Source organism: Dermacentor albipictus, chromosome 6 (genome assembly GCF_038994185.2).
Source record: "Dermacentor albipictus isolate Rhodes 1998 colony chromosome 6, USDA_Dalb.pri_finalv2, whole genome shotgun sequence".
Taxonomy (NCBI): Eukaryota; Metazoa; Arthropoda; class Arachnida; order Ixodida; family Ixodidae; genus Dermacentor; species Dermacentor albipictus.
Genome location: NC_091826.1, coordinates 105,308,938 through 105,327,187, shown reverse-complemented (window position 1 = coordinate 105,327,187; position 18,250 = coordinate 105,308,938). Strand labels below are relative to the sequence as shown.

Below are 18,250 nucleotides of genomic sequence, written 5' to 3'. Positions count from 1 at the left end.
GCGAGAGCAGGGGGAAAGTGAACATGTCCGCAAGAGAGACGTACAAAAACAAAGTTCACAACAGGGGGTCAGGACATTTGGTTATAGGAATTCACCGTGGGTTTTTCTTTTTCTTCTTTTTTTAACTAGGTAGGACATTAGGCAGTTTAATAGCAACAGCTTGGTGGCGCAACCCACCGCCCCGTGCCGAAGGAGACGCCCATAACATCCATCCACCCATCCTCTGATCTCCAGGAAAGTTTGGTATGCTTCTATTTTGGCGCAACCGAAGTGCTGCTCCCTGGGATGCGAGCTGACAACCTCGTACTCAGAGGCGAAATGGCCCAGCCGCTGAGCCATTGCACAGAGACGACGACGATGAAGTGGAAATTGGGGCGGTGCAGCGTGTGCCGATCTGAGCGTGGAAGGTGCACGTGGGAGCATTCGGAATAACGCGGCCAGCGTGGCAACCGAGTGAGAAGATTGGATCCTGGGCCCGGTGGGAGCTGGACTTCCTGGCCCATGCTCGCTTCGGGCTACCACTTGGACCGATGCGCCACATCTAGGGCCTTCCTTTGTCCAGGGACTGGCAAACGTAAACACGGGTTGGCACAGCGTCTCCAGCACCGTGGCCAAGCTCCGGCATCGAGCTCGAAACTGCGCCTGCGTCGGTCAACGCGTCTTCGACGACTCTAGATCAGCGCCGACTATTTGCATCTACTGCGCAAGATCAACACAGGCCCTCGTCCTTGTCGCACGATCAGGTAAAGTCTTTCCAATGGCAGTTATAGGATTCGCAGGGCGTTGTTGTGAAGGGCTGGGTTATTCTAGTCTGCGTTCTACGATTCGCGTTTGGTTGCCCTCGTGACAATATATGTTCTTAATGCAACGCATTCTTCACCGAATGCACTCACTTTAATTGCGGTTGGGCGGGGTTGTCTTGCCGTTTCATTCGCCAATCTCAGATAGTGCAACCTATTTGTTTTCGTTGACTGATTCATCTGTTATAGCCGTCTAAAATATGGTGCCAAATGGGTGACTGGGCATGTGAGCTGCCGCCACTGGATAAGTGCCTCGCGGCTTTAGTTTGCTTTCAATCTTATTATATCTGGTCATTATAAATGTTGTCTTTCTTATTGTAAATATAAAAACCACAACATATAGTTCCGGACTAATCGCTGGCTACGTAACATTTACATTAGTCATAGAACCGTTCTCTACAAATCATGAATGCTTCGCAATATCTAGACTCAACTACACTTCATTCTGCCATGTTTGTTGGTTTCGTATCAATGCAAACAGCATCATCTTTCTATTTTTATCTATATTTATGAAGCACCACTAACATGCGATGACTAGGGGCGCTATAACGTAAAACTATTCCAAACTTTTCTATTCCGTTTCTGCAATCAGCCCTCTCTGATTGGTCAAAAACTTTTTTAGACCACTCCCGCTTCACCTGCCTGTCACGCGACATCACGAAAACCGCGGTAACTCCCCATCTGATATGATGTGTACGCACTGATTATTTATTTTATTTTATTGTACCCTCAAGACCGAAGTATTACAGAGGGGAGTGGGTAAAAAAAATATACAGAAATAAATAAACAAAGCAGCAATAAACAACAAATGTGATTAGTTAATTGCATCCGGGAGTAATGATGTCTGATAATGCCGAACGAAACTTTGAGTTGTCCTTGATTGCGACAACTGCACCGGGAAGGTGGTTCCATTCCTGAGAGGTCCTAGGAATGAATGATTCGTTACAGGTTCTGGTGCGGCACTGAATGATTCCAACCTTGTGGCTATGGTCGATGCGAGAGGAAATGTAGGTAGGAGGTGATATTAGATTATCGCGTAGGTACGAATTGTGGAAATATAGTTTATGAAATAAAGCAAGGCGAAAGCACTTACGCCGGGCTGAGAAAGGAGCAAGCAGCAAAGAGTTTTTCATGGCAGTTACACTTGATGTACGGCTGTAGTTGCTATGAATGAAACGTACGGCATTGTTTTGGATTAGTTCGAGTGATTGAGTAAGGGTTTCGAGGTGCGGGTCCCAGATGGATGAAGCCTACTCCATTTTACTCCTAATAAGTGTTTTGTATAGAATTATTTTAATGATGTAGGAGCAGAAGAGAAGTTTTGGCGAAGATAACCTAGCATGCGATTAGTATTGTTAATTACGTTATCGATGTGCAACGACCAGGAAAGTGATGAGGTTATGTGGACGCCTAGGTATTTATACGAGGTTACGACCTCCAGGGGAGTATCATTAAGGTAATAGTTCGGTGGAGGAATATGGCTGCGAGTTACACGCATACATTTACATTTACTTACGTTAAGTTGCATTAACCATACGTCACACCAGTTAGAGATAGCGTTTATATCGTCCTGTAAGAAATTGTTATCAGATTTGTCCGAGATTTCACGGAGGATAACACAGTCATCTGCGAAAAGGTAAATGTTAGAACAAACGTCATTGGGTAAGTCGTTAATGTAAATTAAAAAAAGAAGAGGGCCTATAACAGATCCTTGGGGCACACCAGAGTCTACAGGATTAGATGAGGACATATGATTTTCAACCACAACATACTGTGACCGATTATGGAGAAAATGTTCAAGCCATGCAAACAGGTGAGGATCAAGATTAAGTTTACTAAGTTTAAATAGAAGTAATTTATGGCACACTTTGTCGAAGGCCTTGGCGAAATCAAAGAAAACCCAGTCTGCGAAAGAACCTTTGTCGAGAATAAGAGGAAGGCTGTGAGTAAAAGAAAGAAGTTGGGTTTCACATGACAAGTTTTTTCGGAAACCATGTTGTGCTTTTGTAAAAAATGAATTATTGTGTAAGTGCTTAGCTAAATGTGAGTACAGAATATGTTCAAGAACCTTGCAAGGAATGCTTGTGAGGGAAATGGGGCGGTAGTTGAGCGGCGAATGTTTGCTACCGGACTTATGAAGTGGGACCACCTTCCCGACCTTCCAATCTGTAGGTAGCCGATGGGTATCTAAGGATTGCTGAAAAATGCATGATTAGAAAATGCATTTCTGTCAATCATGCATTATGCATGATTTGACAGAAAAAAAGAAAAACAGTTATTTCTGATTTGACCCCTTTTCGCCATTAGCCCTCGGCTATTGGTAAAAAGTTTTCGGGCTGCACCCACTTCACCTGCCTGTCACGTGACGTCACAAAACCGCACACTCTCACCGCGTCAAAGTGACGTGTACGCGATAAAGATGCATTAATATGCCGAACAAAACTGAATTTTCTTCGGAACAGCCCGAGGCTGCCCCGTTCCGAAAGGAATAAAAGATTGCTGCCGCCGATCGCTGAGACGCTGGCTACTCGCACTGGCCGGAGAGCATGGGTGTATTTGCGTATAATAAAACTTCTTGTGTGGCCATGTAACGTTTTCGAGCACTTACGGCAGGTTTGCCACCTCATTCTGCCAACTCTTCTTTGCTGAGGGTCAGTTTTAGCGTCCTTCTTAAGCTTCCGTTGCATGCCGCCGCGATTTTCGACCCGCCATCACAAGCTAAGTAAGGGAAAGCCGACCAATCGCAGACGCCGGCACCACCCTCTTCTTCCGGTTATCGATATTCAGTGCACTGGCTCTGCCCCAGTGGATCCCTCTCCACTTGAATGTTCACGTCGCCTCTTGTCAGCCAATTAGATACGACAAGCCGCTCAGTGTAGGCATTGTTATTCGTTTTTAAAGAAAAGAAAAGTGACCTCCTATGAACGAGGAGAGTGTTTGATTGGTCTTTGCAGACAACACTGTGGGTGACCGGCCGGTGCTTACGTCGGTGGTTACGCAAATTTGACGTCAGGAGATTGGAATAGAAACATATTGGAATGGTTTTACGTTATAGGGCCCTAGCTTTTCTGCGGCTACGGAGCAGTGCATCTGAATCAGTTAATACATCGGGCGCCGTTCTAAAGGAGATTTACAGTTGGTATGAAAGGCTCTTTGTGAGATGTAATTAATACATCAGGTTTGTCAACTTTAGTTGATCTTGCAAATACTCTTCACGAGATTTTTGTTATTAGTACTCCGTTACACACTTGCAAGTTAGTACCCCACTATCTTTAACCTAACTGTTTTGTCAACTTCTGTAGAAAGTGTTCGGGTCCTAAAATTCAGCATCGAAAAATTTCAGGAAATTAGCTTTCTGCAGGATATGCAAGCCAGTTCAGGCAAGTTCAGCTGTTGCACGCATGTCACGCTTTTTGTGTTGGCGCCGATGTAAGTGTTCGACGTTTAGCATGGTAGGGGACTGCTAAGGCCAATTTATAGTCCCACGTAGCGTTGACGCGCGTGCTCGCTCGGTAGCGCGGCCAATGTATGCGGCGTCCATCAGCGTTCCCCGGCTGCAGCCGACACGTTTGCGATGATGATGATAGTGATCTAAACAAAGGAAAGGCGCTTGAAGCGCGCCCGATAAGCCGCATGCTGGCACTTCGCGCCGACCTCGTCCTCGTCACCGCGTCCCCGTCTAGCCGCTGGCTGTGGCGCGTTCCCCTGCACATTGCAGCGAGCTCGCAGTTTCTTCTCCTCCCGAAACTCCTAGTTTTGCATAAAATGCGCATTTGTCTATACTCCGTTCCATACATATCAGCCAACGCTCTGGACGCTAGAGACTTACTGTAGCGGCTTCGTTCGCATTTGGCCATAGTTCGAACTGCTTTCTATATAGGCTCATTATTGAATTAAACAAGCTTTATTCATTAGAAGCAAACACACTGTTCTATACAGCTGCTACTCCGGCGGCCGCTGCGCGAGAACATCGTAAGTGCATTCTGCCGGAATTCTTTCTTTTATAATTCCCTCGCCACATAGCGGGTTTCCGCATAACTGATTCACTTAACTATTTAGCACAGGTCTAGACTCAGATAATTCGTCACAAAGTGTATACGTAGCTTCGGCGGTTGGTGTCGTGCGGTACACGTATAATGCCGCACCTGGCACTGTAGCTCCTTAGACATACGTCATGGGGGCCCAGGCTCTAAATTAAAGTTCTAAGTTGTACAAAGCGCAAACAACGCTGGTGTAATTGGATTAAGGTTGAATCTTAAAAAAAGGACGTTTGCACTTCACAACATATTTTAACGAGCTAGGCTGTTCTGTGCACGAACACGGCCAATCTATTCATGTATGGAAATCTGCCCATCTACCACGGTACCAATGTGCCCTTCGTGTGCCCGCCATCGCCACGTAAATATTGGCACCCAGCGCTTCGCTAGAAGTGATGCTGATGCCATCTGCGGAAATGTGGGCTCTCAGTCATGGCTGCCACAATCAGCGCATGAACAAGGTGAACATAGGCACAAAAAGCCACTGCTCTCTTCTTAGCGGTCACTGTGGCTTTTTTCTTGTTCGCTACGTCCACATATTGACTTCCTGTTCTGCATACGCAGAATTGGCGGTTGTGGTCATCTACATCCTATCAGAGAGAGCCAACTTCAGAGCTATGGCACCATACCGTCACCGTTGCTGCAACGACTGTGAGTACCGCTGCAGTTTTCCACTTTAATAAGTTAGGCGTCTATCTGAATATTTCGAAATATTAGGGAGCCGTACACGGCGTAGCGCCATTTCTACAGGCACATATATGTCCTGGGATTCAAAATGTGCGATACATCTGCGGGCAAGCTTTACGTACGAATGCTAAGCCAAAGTCGCAAGAAGTGGTCCATTCATGTGACGTTTATCGGCGGTGGTATTTAGTTTATAATAGAGGATAATTACGATTGAAAGCGAGAATTCGCGACAATGCAGACAGCGTTGCAGATTGACACCTAGCACGACGCCGACCGTCAGCCATCGTCGGGCAAGAGCGGAGTGACGCTTCTCTTCGTGAACACGGGTGACGAGCAAGCCTATGGGTGCTCGTCACCCATAGGCTTGCTCGCTATAGCGCACACGAAGCTATATATCAGCGCTCGGTGTGCCTAAACAGCTACACTGTCTGCATCGCAGATCGTATTCAAAACAGGGCTCGCGCGGCTGCGCCATACGCAGGAGCCGCCGGAGCAGAACGCCCCTTTCTAAACATTCGCTTACTAAATTAGCTGGCATGGTGTCAGCGCGCCGAGGCAAACATGAACACTTCACCCTCGATGAGCGCGGGCATTCGCTATCAAAACGCTGGCGCTAGTAATGGTGGCAGCAGCAGCAGCGAGCAAAGTGACGCTTGAAGGCTAGACGGCTAAACCCCATGAGCGCGATTTTGTGCGCGACAGCGACGAGTGACGGCTTCGAGCGACGGATGGGGTCGTCGCTTGAACAGATCGCTCGGTCGTGTCGGGCGACCACTCTGTTCTACGAATCTAGAATTTGTCGCTCGTCGCCCGGAAGTGCTATGAGCGGCTAGCCAATAGCGCGAAGCCGGAACTGGATGTACACCCTTGCAATTTTTATGCGAAGCATACTAGCCGCACAACCACGCTCTTCCTTGCTGCGCCGCGCGCGGCCACGTAGCTACCATATGACCTCATAACAGCTGCAAAGCGGACGCTTAAGCTTCGCCTTCAAGAGTGGAACGCGACAGCGTTCCCGTCGCCCCGCCAAGGGGTGTAAGACAATGGGCTACGGCGCAGCCACTACGCGTCCCGCATCGGACGCGGTGAGCGTCTAGCAACGCAGCGTTCGGCGCGACAACGAAATGTGCGCCTGAGCAAGTGACGCACGCCTGAGCCTTAGAAACAGCTCGTTTCTAAGGCAACCGACGCCGACGCCGACGACACCGGCTTTTCTGCGACACGAGCTCCTTGACGCTGTCGCGTTAAAATAAAGGCTAGTATGCTTCGCATCCTGGGCTTAACCTTAGCTAAGCCACAGCCATTTTTTAACAATATCATGCTAGTGTCGATCGCAAGGCGTGTCAATGGCTTTGTATAGCGGCGAGGGCTGCAGAACTGCCAACTGTATGTGTGGTCGTGCAAGACGAATTCTAGTTCGAATGTATTCTGCGGTGCTGTTCGGCTATAGGGTATCACCTCACCGCTACAGGGCCACTGACATGCCGCGCGGTCGACGCTCGCGTGATATTATTAAATATTTTCAAGGGTGTACATACCACAAGTGCTTCCGATTGTCGCACGGAACCAGCAAGCGATTGAATTTTTATACATGCAAAGATAAAAACCCACTAGAAGACCTCCAGAAATATTTTATGCTGCTTTTTACAGTAAAACACATCAACTTAAGTTAATAAAGCACACGTCACGTTATTTTCGGAGCCTATACTGCTGCCCTCATACCGACAACACTTTGGAGACGTCGCTCGAAGTCATCGCTCGCATGGGGTACGACTTGTAGGCGACGAGCGAACGCGACAGCCATCTCCATCGCGTCGCTTGTCGCTGTCACGCGCAAGATCGCTTGCATGGAGTTTATACTTCAACGCAAGCTGAGGGGTAAAAACTGCGCAGGGAAAGCTATGAGCCAGTGACCCACCTAAACTGTGCCCCCAAAGCAGATTGATTTCAAGAGAAAGCGTGTGCGGCCGCGCGCATCGATGGTGAGCCGCCATCGTCGGCTCACCATCGCACGTTTTCACTCGCACACACAGTGTACGGCGCGCCATACACTACAGAGATCGCAAATAATACCTGTAGTAACTGCCAGAGGAGGTCAACCCGGCGTGCCTCTGCACGCCTACTTTCGTTATTCACGACTCTGCGCCTCGTTTGTCCGTCCCGCCTTCAGCCAACGTTACCTACACTTTCCTCAAGGTGGTGTTACCTTGCCGCACGCTCGCGCGCCTTCGTACTTTCTCCGGTGTGCGCTTTTCACCTCCGGGCGCCTTCCTCGTTCGCTTGCCTCATGGCTTCGGACAGACGCCGCCGACTTAAGGAGCTACCCAGTTGCGCTTGCGCGTAAAAAATTCTGCCACTTTCGCCAGAAAGCCAAAGCATTGAAAGCGACAGCCAGTTTTCGCGCTGCGTGATGAGGAACGCCGTCGGTGCCGAATTTCGACAGTGCTCGAGCTGAGAGCGAAGAGAAACCGTCGGCCTACTCAGCTGCAGGTTTACCGCCCCTTGCGCTCAGAGCACTGCATGGTTACACAGCTGCATAGCAGCGTACCCAGGTGTTTATGTGCAAAATGGTCTCGGCAGAAACAGGAGATTGAATGCCGCTCAGCTCCGGTCCAGAGCTAATTGTGCAGTGTGTGAAAGTGCGTGTAGGGGGGGCTTGCCTTATTTATTCCTGCGGCAAAGCACACTGCGCGTTCTTTTTTTTCTGCCCCGCAGTCTCTAGCCTTGTCTTGATCTTTCCCCGGCATCGTGTTGGCCTTGGATCGGTGTCAATGTGAATCGTTCGTGTGTTACTCGCACTCGTTTTTCTGTTTGTAATGATTACTGTGCGAACATAACCCGTGCGAATGAACCCTAGCGCAGGCGCCACAGCGGCGAACTCTGCCTGATACCTGTTTTAACGCGAAAGCATTTGACAGTTTTAGCAGAGCGTTGCTTAAGCTTCGCTCTGCACACATTACAGGCTCACCGATGGCCGTATAGAATGCATTGACTTCGCTTATCTATCAAGCGCGTCTCCCAGAGTCGCCAGTGACGTGCTCTCAGCTTGGCTGGAAAACGGTAAGAAAGCAACTAGACGCACGCTAACGCTTCGCTAAATCGGGTTCCTAGCGCAACGTGTAGCAGCGTTCTACGTTCCGCTGCCGCTGTGAGATTTATGCGCGTCCGTGTTCTGGGTAGCGTTCTGCTGAGCGGCTGTGTGCAAACTGTTATGGTACGCCGATTTGCGCAGAGCGGACCGTAAATGCTTTGACAAAACTGTCTATTATGTCCTCAATTGCGCTAAAAAACGTCGGCATAGATGACGTCACAAAAATGGGGCACCAAAAACGGCCCACCGTGCAAATCGTAAGAACACGTCACAAAATGCTCGGATTGGCGTCAAATTTCTCAGGGAGGTTCCTGTAAACAAATGAAATAATGGCTTTGGGAAGGAAATTTGGTAAATTTCCGTCCGGGTGGGAATGAAACCATGGCCTCCAAGGTTCCAGACCAGCACGTTTCCCCAACGCCACGGTGGCTCCACGGTTTTCGCTCACTATAAAGGTGTGCCTCTTGCCTGCGTCATTGCGCGCGAGACGGGTGCCGCCAATGGCCAGGAAGGAGGTGGCGCCACGTCATGAGGGATTTGAATAAATACATAAAACCGAAAATTAGGCAGGTATGCCTAAGACTGCTAATGCGTGTGAATGCGAAAGTATTATAGGCCTACGGTGAAATGTTTCTTTCCGCGTGTTCCTTGACAGCGCAAGTTCTCTCTGAGTTCTAACTGCCCCTCGGTAAGGACAAACGAGAACGCGCCGAGCGTCTCAACACGCTCGCTTGTCCGTCAGGAGTTCATAAGTCGAAAGACCGCTCAGTGGCGTTCCATTTCAGGTGAATGCTTTTAATTGCGATAGCAATTATATGGACGCTCCAGGCGCATTTCTGCCATCACCATCGGCGTCGCCATGAGGTTCCATGCAGTGAAAGCGTGTGAGTATGAGCCGGCGAACGCGGTTCAATCTCGGGTACGCGAGCGAGAAACGCCGCCCAAGTGCGCGTGCCCTCTCTTGTCGAGCGCGAGCCAGCGGGGTCAGGCGAGGGAGGAGGCACGTTATAGGTGTTCTGTGGCACGTTCTCCTCTGGCGGTTACCAGGGTGTCTAGATGTCCTCTTCGCCCGCCACTCCGTAGAGGGTAGAGACATTGCGGCGTCTACTACAGCGTTGGCCACGCGAATCGCGGGCGCCGTAGTAGACGTCTTTGGCAGACGCCGTAAGGAGAGAGAGAGAGGTGGGAAGGAAGGGTTGGGGTAAAGTGCAGCGCAGTAACTGTCTCTCTGCAGAGGACACCTCAACCGCACTGCACAGGGGGTAGGGAATGAAAGGACGAGTGGCCGGCGCTCGTGTCTTGAGAGGGGTCTTGGACCTGGCGCGCCCGCGCAGGTCTCGTCTTCAAAACTATCTGCGATGTTTACAGAGCACTGTAAAGGTACGTCCACACTAGCGACAAAAACGCGCGCGACACGCCGCACGCGGCAAGCGCCCGCGCAGCAGACACGCGCGGGCAAGTCCACAGTCGTGTTTTGCGGCACGCGGCAACGGCCCGTGGAGTTCCGCGTTGTCTCGTTCCGTTCAATACTTCTCGTGACAATGCGCTCTCCGTTCTGCCCATATTGTGTTCCATCCGAAGTGTCTGTGTTTCCTTGCGCCACTACAGGCCACGCTCAGGCATGTCGGATACGGACGAGGAGCAAATGGTGACTGTGAACATTATAATACTCATTTGTTCTTTACTTGTGTGATACCGACGTGCCAGAAAGCGGACGAGAAAGTTTTGGGCGCGGTACAGGGACACTGAGGGCCAGCCGCATACTCTGCTTCCCCGCCCTCACCAATTACTCACCTGTCATGCCAAAGTGCTGTCCAATAATGTGCCAGCGGTTGGCGCGCAGCTCCTTGTCCGTCGTTCGATCTGTCATAGAGGCACGCGTATCCGCGAGTGGTTTCCAAAAACACGTCCATTGCGAGGCGACTTCTTTGTCGACGTCTCTGTAGCGGTGTGGGAAGGCTTAACAAAAACAGCCCCCTTGACTGGAAATGGGCTCTGAGATTTTACGGCGCTCGTTTCACTGTTCAATCTCAGAGCCCCTAGATTATGATTCTTTGCTTACGCGACAGGTGGCGCCACAACAGCGCGGCTCGCTTCTTATTGGTGCTCGTCTTGCGGCTGCCGCTGTTGGAACCTCAGTGCTGACACCCGTTATTGCAATCGGACCGCTGGCGCCCGTTGTTGCAAATGGGTCGCAAGCCCCAAGGGTAGCGTTGGCCTGGCGGCCTGGGGCACACTGGAAGCATCCGAAGGTCCCGGCAAAGCATGAGTCGACTGCTAACAGAACAACTTGTTTATTCTAGCATCGCAAAAGAGCGGCCGGTCAGGTCGACCGAAGTGGAGAGACGGGAGAGCATGCTTCTCGACGGAAGAGTTCGGAGCCTCCTCTTGGCGTCCGGGAGCAGCTGCTTTTATACTCTTGGCGTCGCGGGCAAGAAGGAAGGTCACAGGATGACACCACGTGACAGCGAGGCACGGACGAGCTGAGAGACACGTAGAGACGAGTGTAGTGACGCATCAGCCGGGCCGGCGCCTGTCACACCTCCTCGCTTCACACTTGGGGAGCTCCTCTCCCCGGCTGCCGCGCTTTGACAAGCGTGGGCACACACACACACACGCACACACAAAGACACGTGGCACTGAACATGCCGGGACGCGCTCGGCGGGGATGCGTCGCGGCCGCTCCGAACGGGCCAAAATGTGCGCCGCTTTGAACGAAGCCGCGGCGTCCGTTGCATCCGCGCCGGCTACACCGCGCGTCGTAGGCGAAACGTAACACCGCGAAAAAATGGGTCTCGCACTCATTCGCGCGTTGCTGCCGCTTTTCGTGAATCTTGCCGCGCGCGACAGCACCGCTCGCCGCGCCTCGCACACGTTTTTGGCGCCAGTGTGGACGTACCTTAATGCCCGTAGCATCGAATGTGCTGTGCTTTCGACGTTTCGTAACGCTTGAAGCGACAGATGCATGGAGGTCAATTGGCTCGCGGCTGCTGCCGCGGTTCCTAAGGCCAGCGTTTTCACAGATAGTTTCCGCTGTCATCGAGCAGATGTGTTCATTTTTACCTGTGCACGCGTTACACCGTGCTGGTTAGTTTATTTAAAACACGTTGACAGGCTAGTTGGTTTAGTCCTTGATCGAATGTGTAAGCACGACTGAACAAGGACGTAGAAAGAAGAAGACCCATAAAGGCAACGCTGTCTCCGTGTGTCTGTCTCTTTCTACGTCCTCGTTGAGTCACGCTTACACATTCTGTCATCGATAATTTAGTTAGTGGGCGAATGTTTACAACTTTATACGTCCGATAAAGCTACTATCGTTACTTGATACAGCTATCCACTAATTTCCTATCGCACTCGGTCCTTGGCATTTCTAGCAGAGCTGCGAATTTTTCAGTGGCACGAGCATCGAGTGGCACTCTTGTTTCTTGCACAGTACGTCTGGTTCGCCTCCTGAGCACATTAGGGAGGAACTTCAAAATACATTGCAAAAAAAAAGAAAGATAGTACACTATAATATTCATGGGGTTCATTATAGACATATCAGAGCATAAGTGTTGTTGTAAGTTGAAAAGTGTCTCGAATAATTAGAAGTAATTAGCTATCACTGATTAGGGCACACCAAAACACACAATCATAAATTTCAGAGACCCGCCATGTGAGCACGAATTTGGCGAAATTCTCGAAAACCGGGAAGTACAAAGAGGAAGTAATGACGTCACTAATGACGTCACACAGAAGCAGGTGGCTTGATATTTAGCCAGGTAATTATTGCAAGACAGTTGCCTCCGGGTTTGGTTCGTGCGTTGCGTTCAGCTAAAGTTAACTAAAGAACAGAAACGCCGAGGTGCGAGTGCCACTAAGAGACAGCTAAGTGAAAAATTAGGGTCACCTAACTATTCTTGTTCACGTGCTGCAATTCCAAAATCCAAATCACTCCGCCCAAACTTGGGTGGAGTTGGCGCTGCCTGAGATTTTTTTCGCATATTAAGGCTTGGAGTCTCTAAACGAAGCAGCCACGCATTGCCAACAGCAAACTAGTACGCATGACCAAGTTGCGTTGTTCGGCCACAACGCCAGTGCGAAAAATTCCGTGCTTTGGTTTGCGGTGCTCCACCGCAGCTGTCTCGCAAAAGTTTTTGCGTTGGCCGCTGCGACTCGCATCAGAGAGAGCTCGCAGCATGTGAAACGGGCTTTCGGCGCTTGTTGTGGACTTGGCCTACCTTCGCCTTTGTTTTTAGCATGCTGTTATTAGCTAAGAACCAGCACCAACTCTTTCAGCTTTCTATCCTCTTCGGGTTTAGGCGATCACGCCGCACACCGGCGCCTAATGCGACCTGGTGAGACTAAGATAATTGAGCATCCACTTTTCTTCTGCCGCGCATTCTCCAAGACTGAGCCACCGTAGCCGTGCGTGAACAGGACACAATAAGTTTTCGCCTCATTCAGAGACACCCTATTGCGCCCCCTACCATGGCACATAGGACAAAATTGTCTCTGCTAAAGACACCAAAGACGCCTTATTAAGCGCCGCAATGACAATGATGGTGCCCTCGACGTATTCCTGCATGGTTACTCCCGGAAAAGTGGGAAGGTGGAGATGGTATAGGTTGGATAGGCAAAACCTGTCACGAAGGAACTTTGGGACTAGAGGGTGCCGCACACTATCAATGGCACCTTGAAATTCCAGCGAGAACAGAACAGCCGGAAAGCGAGATGCTTTCAATTGAAGGAGGCGAGGCGTGTTTTCAATGCATGTAAAGCGAGGAGCGAGGTCCGGCCACTCGTGAAACGGTACATGTTTGGGATGCAGAATGTCATGGGAGTGGATGAAGTATGGCAAAGAAGTCCGACACGGCTGTGGACAACACGAAGGACGCCGTCCGGAAGACGCAACAGCGTAGGCTTAGCCAGTCACACCAGGAACAGCGTCTAGCCCGAGCCCCACTTCAGTTGCTCTGGCGATCCGGGATCGGAGGTCTGCACGGCGCACTTCTTCCTTACAACTTCTGCCGCCGCTGAAGAAGGAGCCACACAGGAGGCCTAAGGCATCGTGAGGACGAAGGGCTCGTGATACGGCTTGAACCGATCTACGTGCACAGTTTCGCGGCCTCGGCTACGCAGGTCCGTAGGGGGCGTCAGAGGTTCGATGAAGTAGTGGATGACGTATACGATGACATCTTCTACTACAACCAATATAATATTGCACGGACGCGATGGGGGAATTTCTGTCCTGTCGTTCGATGCAGCTTTTCCTCCAAAAGCTGCATAATTCAGTTTTCCGGTCGACGCTCGGAGAATCGGGAAGCAGGTTTCAGTGGGGACGCAGAGCGGCGAAAGGGTGACGGCGAGCGGCGTCTCGTAGGACGGTACGTCTGAGCCGCCTTGGATGCTACAGTAGGCGATGGAGAGCGGCCGCGCGGTGGACCATAAGGACGGCGTTGGTCATGGAAGCTCCCTAGACGTTGAAAAGTAGCTTCGGGCGAAGAGTCATCCCGTTCCTATACGTCATATCCGCGACGCTCGTCTTGCTGGCGCTTGCGGCAAAAGCGTGCTATGTGGCCACGATAGCCGCAGTAGTCGCAGATGGGACGAGGAGGACGCCACCGCAGATAGCTGGCTGGGTAGGTGCGCTGGTAGTCGTGGAAGCCATGTGGGCCGGTGTTGGTTATGGAGGCATCGGTGGAGCAATGACTGGAGTAACTGCGGCTACTTGTGCGTACGTTGGTGGGGCCCTAGGGGTTAGAGGGTCCGTGTACGCTTCACCAGCCATGAACAACGAGCGTCGACAAAGAGGAAGCACATCCTCGATGTACGACATATAAGATTCACCGAGTTGTTGCTTGCGAGGGCGGAACGAACAGCCGGTGTGCCGAAGATTTCGCGGAGCTGCTGTTTGAAAGCGCCCCAGTTCGTGAAATCAACCTCATGGTTGAAAAACCAAGTCTTCGCTACTCCTGTCAGATAAAAGACGACGTGACGTAGCTTGGACGCATCGTCCCAACGGTTAGCGGAATTCACTGGGTCGTAGTCGTCTAGCCAATACTCGACGTCTTTACCGCGAAGTCCAGCAAACAGACGGGGATCACGTTGGTGCCCACTGACAACCCAATACGGAGAGGCTGGGGTAGCCGAAGCCCAGATGGTGGAAGTGCCTGTTGGCTCGTCCTGCGACATGCTGGTGGACAGCTAGCACAATCGGCGACCCGATCGAAGCTCCAGGAGGTTGAACGGGGAGTCAGAGGACAGAGGACCGAAGAGCACACTCCACCACTTGTGACGCAGCAGTTAACACGACGTTTATTCCGCGTCAAAGATGCGGCGAACCGACCACGCCCACAGCACGGATCACTCGAGAGCCAGCCCCACAAGCGATGATGAAGAACCCCATAAGAACAGCTTATAAATTCCCACAATATATACACTTATATAAATATATATCTATCTATATATATATATCTTGCGAGACAGCTGTTAAGCCTCAACGGTTTATTGCGCAGGTCCCGCGCTGAAGACGATGACGCTGGCCAAGATGATGAATATCTACAGATGAAGAAGACGAGGGGGTAATATAATGCTCACACAATTTCCCCCGCGCGTGGACGCGGCCAACCTGGCCGCTGGTTATCGTGAGAAACGCCGCATGAGACGCTTTAACCGAGAAACATGCACAATCTCCGTGGCACGGCAGCGACCGTCCAAACGCGGAACAACTGGAGTGACATATAGTTAACTGGCGAAGTCTGTTCCCGAACAATGTAGGGCCCGATAAAACTGGACTGAAATTTCTCGCACAATCCAGGAGCGCGAACTGGGGTCCACAGTAAAACTTGTCTACAGGGTGGAAGGAAACGACACGGTCTTGCTGACTGGCGTCGGTGTTGAGGCGGGCACGTTGGCGACACCGGGCAATGCGCGAAACGAACTGTTCACACACTGATGGGGACGAAGGCACGGGGACACCGAAGAAAGAAGCGTCGAGGATAGTGATCGGTTGGCGACCATAAACGAGGAAAAAGGGCGAGTATCCCGTAGTGCGTTGGACGGTCGTGTTGTATGCGAAAGGGACGAATGGTAGAATGACATCCCAATTGGTTTGGTCAAGGTTGATGTACATAGATATCATGTCGGACAACGTGCGATGAAAGCGCTCTGTGAGACCATTAGTTTGAGGCTGGTAGCTGGAAGTCGTTTTATGGATGGTATTGCACGCACGGAGAACATCGTCAAGAAGTTAGAGGGAAAAGTCCTGCCGCGGTCACTCAAAAGGACACGTGGGGCTCCGCACGTGCCGTAAAAAGATGGCTTTCAAGAAAAAGGCTGCGGCCTCCTCTGCGGATCCCGAAGATAGTGCGGCTGTTTCAGCGTATTGTGTCAAGTGGTCTACAGCTGTGACGATCCATCGTTTACCGCCAGTGGTTAAGTGTAGCGGTCCATAGAGGTCGATACCAACGACTGTGAAAGGAGCTTCAGGACACGGGACAGGTTGGAGCAGTCCAGCCGGAGGTGAGGTCAGTCGTTTGCGGTGTTGGCAGAGCGAGCAGGAAGCTACGTATTTCGTTACGCTGGTTGCAAGTCCAGGCCAAGAAAAGCGGCTGCAAATTCACTAGCAGGTTTTATGGAAATCAAAGTTACCGGTAGTGGGATCGTCGTGAAAGGCCTCCAATATCTGGGCCCGAAGTGATCGGGGAACGACAGGAACCCAACGGTGTCCTTCAGGATGGAACACGTACCGGTATTATATCGAATTTTCGATCTAGAAGTTCTTCAACTGACAACGGAGCCGGGCGTAGGTGGGCGAGTTGATCTGCAAATAAGCTCCATAACGGAGTGGCAGTAGGAGTCATTACGTTGGCTAGAGGCAAACGTATGAGAATGGCTGGAAGGGAGCCGGTCGAGAGCTGCGAGCTAAGGGAATGCAGGCGACGCGTCCTGCGGTTTCCTCACTAAAGGTGGTAAGCAAGCAGCGTTTGAAGACGGTGGTAGGGGACAATGAGAGAGAGCACCGGCATCCTGGGGTTTCTCTCCAGACTTGTAGGTGACGTCGAAGTCGTATTCTTGTAAACGGAGTATCCAACGGCCGAGACGTCCCGTTCAATTCTTTAGCGTGGCCAACCAGCACAAGGCGTGGTGATCAGTAACGACCGTAAAGTCGCGGCCATGCAGATAAGGCCGAAATTTTCGGCCGGACCAAACAACGGCGAGACACTCTTGCTCGGTAATCGTATAATTTTTCTCTGCAGCTGTTAGCGTGCGACTTGCGTATGTAACCACACGTTCTTCAGAATTTTGCTGAGGTTGCAGAAAACAGCGCCGATACCGTGTCCGCTGGCGTCAGTATGTAGAAGAGTGGGTGCGGTGTTGTCGAAATGACAAAGCACAGGTTCGGACGTGAGGGCACGCTTGAGGGCGTCAAAAGCAGTTTGGAATTCGTCCGACCATACGTAGGGAGCTCCAGAAGGAAGGAGTTGATGGAGCGGTGCCGCAATGGTGGCAAAGTTACATATGAAGCGCCGGAAATACGAAGCTAGGCCAAGGAAGTTACGCAAGTCTTTGGCACGTTGAGGCCTGGGGAAGCGGAGGACAGCGGTAATCCTGTCGGGGTCGGGTCGAAGGCCCTCCTTGCTGACAAGGTGTCCGAGCACTTTAATGGTTTTGCTGGCGAAGTGGCACTTTTTTGTATTCAGCTGAAATCCAGCAGCTGAGAGGCATGTCAGGACATCGTCGAGGCGCTGCAAGTGCTGATGGCAGGTCGACGAAAATGTGATAATGCTGTCAAGGTAGCATAAGCAAGTCTTCCACTTTAGGCCCCGTAGTACGGTGTCAATCATCCGCTCAAACGTGGCGGGAGCATTACAGAGGTCGAAAGGCATTACGTTAAATTCGTTAAGTCCATCGGGTGTGGCAAAGGTGCTTTTCTCCTTGCCTGCTTCGTGCATGGGTCATCATCATCATCAGCCTGGTTACGCCCACTGCAGGGCAAAAGCCTCTCCCATATTTCTCCAACAACCCCGGTCATGTACTAATTGTGGCCACGCCGTCCGTGCAAACTTCTTAATCTCATCCGCCCACCGAACTTTCTGCCGCCCCTTGCTACGCTTCCCTTCCCTTGGGATCCAGTCCGTAACCCTTAATGACCATCGGTTATCTTCCCTCCTCATTACATGTCCTGCCCATGCCCATTTATTTTTCTTGATTTCAACTAAGATCTCATTACCTCGCGTTTGTTCCCTAACCCAATCTGCTCTTTTCTTATCCCTTAATGTTACACCTATCATTCTTCTTTCCATAGCTCGTTGCGTCATCCTCAATTTGAGTAAAACTCTTGCATGGGTATCTGCCAGTATCCGGAGCGTAGATCAAGGCTGTAGAAATACTCCGCGCCTTCTAATGAATCTAACGCATCATCGATTCGGGGCAGTGGATATACATCTTTGCGGGTTATTTTGTTCAAGGCACGGTAGTACGCAAAATCGCGCTGAGCTGTCTTTCTTACGCACAAAAACGACAGGTGACGACCACGGGCTTGAAGATGGGTGGATTATTCTACGTTTCAGCATGTCGGCAACGTGGGTATCGATTATCTGTCGTTCGACGGAATAAACGCGATATGACCGCCGGCGCACGATGGAAGTTCC

The 18,250-nt window shown here is 50.9% G+C and overlaps 1 protein-coding gene across 16 annotated transcripts in view; it reads left to right on the top strand.

Annotated features, from left to right (window-relative positions):
* The first annotated feature begins 401 nt into the window (after positions 1-401).
* LOC139061333 (uncharacterized) overlaps positions 402-18,250 on the top strand; it is a 284,688-nt gene continuing 266,839 nt past the window's right edge. For 15 of the 16 annotated variants that reach the window (XM_070541220.1, XM_070541213.1, XM_070541217.1 and 12 more), the window contains exons 1-2: positions 402-743; positions 5,402-5,488. The gene's annotated coding sequence lies outside the window, so the exon portion shown is untranslated. Of the gene's footprint in view, positions 744-5,401; positions 5,489-8,486; positions 8,585-18,250 lie in introns of all 16 variants that reach the window. The other variant, XM_070541208.1, reaches the window with a different exon arrangement.